Source organism: Equus przewalskii, chromosome 12 (genome assembly GCF_037783145.1).
Source record: "Equus przewalskii isolate Varuska chromosome 12, EquPr2, whole genome shotgun sequence".
Lineage (NCBI taxonomy): Eukaryota > Metazoa > Chordata > Mammalia > Perissodactyla > Equidae > Equus > Equus przewalskii.
Genome location: NC_091842.1, coordinates 26,832,464 through 26,834,324, shown reverse-complemented (window position 1 = coordinate 26,834,324; position 1,861 = coordinate 26,832,464). Strand labels below are relative to the sequence as shown.

Here is a 1,861-nt window from a genome sequence, read left to right as displayed (position 1 = left end):
AAAAATAAATTTACAGCAACTTCAGAATTCCACTTTATAATCATTTTTTAGTTAGGTCAACAGAAATTCATATGTTAGTGTGAGGGCTTGAGAAAAAGGATTGTTGAAATCTTTTGGCCATACTTCTCTTAAAATTAAATAGCCAAGAGAGACTGGGAGAATACATTTGCTGGACATAAATCCAACAAAGGACTTGTATCTTGAATATATAAAGAACTCTTAAAATTCAATAATATGAAGACAAACAACTCAATTAAAAAACAGTCAAGATTATACTTTCAGGGATCATTTCTATAGTTTGTTACTAGAGAAGTTTCTCTGAACGTGTAGAGTACCCAAAACCATGAAGAGGAGGCGCAGCCTTCTCTCCTGAGCATGAAGCCGGCTCTTGGTGTTGCTTCTGCAACTGCCATTTGCCAGTGATGATCATTCTTCTCCTCCTTTGGGAGAGTAAGACGGGGGAGGATGCTGTCTGAGTAGAAAAAATAAATAAATAAATATACAAAACAGTCAAAAGATTTGAACAAATAATTTACCAAAAAGATATGTGGATGGCTAATAAGTACATGAAAAGATGCTCAACACCATTAGTAGTCATTAGGAAAATGCAAATCAAAACCACAGTAAAATACTACTACATGCCTACTAGCAGGGCTAAAACTAAAAAGACTGATCACAAGCATTGGTGAGAAGGTAGAGTGACTGGAACACCTATACACTATCTGTAGGAATATAAAATGGTTCAACCACTTTGGAAAACAGTTTGGCAGTGTCTTTAAAAGTTAAACATACACCTACCATGCAATCTAGCCATTCCACTCGTAGGTATTCACCCAAGAGAAAAGAAAGCGTATGTCCATACAAAGGCACAAATGTCCACAGAGGCTTTATTTGCAATAGCTCCAAACTGGAAACAACCCAAATGCCTGCTACAAATTGAATAGATAAACAAATTGTGGTATACCCATACAATGGAATACCATTTGGCAATAAAAAGGGACGAAATATTGCTACTCACAACACGACTGAAGAATCCAGACCAAAACACAGTACATATTGTATTATTCCATTTATGTAAAAATCTAGAAAATGCAAACTAATCTATAGAGACAGAAAGCAGATGGGTGGTTACCTGGGGATGAGAAAGGGTGCAGAAGGACTAGAGGGAGGAATTACAAAGGGGCACAAGGAAACTCGAGGAATGACGAGAATGTTAACTATCTCTATTGTGGTGATGGTTTCATGGTGCACACATATGTCAAAATGTACTAAGTTGTATAGTTTAAATATTTGCAGTTGCTTGAGGGTCAATCATATCTCAATAAAACTTTAATTTAAAAAACTACCTTTCTTTTTACTCTTATGTTTTTTCCAAGTATTTAATAAAACATGAAACACAATTAGAAATGAAAGAGGAGAAATTACAATGGATACCACAGAAATATAAAGGATTATAAGGGAATACTATGAAAAACCACATGCCAACAAATTGGATAACCTAGAAGAAATGGATAAATTCTTAGACTCATACAACCTCACAAAACTGAATCAAGAAGAAATAGACAATCTGAGTAGACGAACCACAAGTAAAGAGATTGAAACAGTAATAAAAAAAACTCAGAAAAAATAAAAGTCCAGGACCAGAGGGCTTCTCTGGAGAATTCCACTAAACATTCAAAGAAGATTTAACACCTATCCTTCTCAAACTCTTCAAAAAAAATTGAGGATGATGGATCACTTCTTAACACATTCTATGAGGCCAACATCACCCTGATACCAAAACCAGACAAGGACAACACAAAGAAGGAAAATTACAGGCCAATATCCCTGATGAACATAGATACAAAAATTCTCAACAAAA

At 35.0% G+C, this 1,861-nt stretch overlaps 1 non-coding gene across 1 annotated transcript; it reads left to right on the top strand.

Annotated features, from left to right (window-relative positions):
* Nucleotides 1-266: 266 nt before the first annotated feature.
* LOC139074987 (small nucleolar RNA U3) lies at nt 267-481 on the top strand. The gene has a single exon (XR_011525002.1). It is a non-coding gene; the product is annotated as a small nucleolar RNA U3 (small nucleolar RNA).
* The last annotated feature ends 1,380 nt before the right edge of the window (nt 482-1,861 follow it).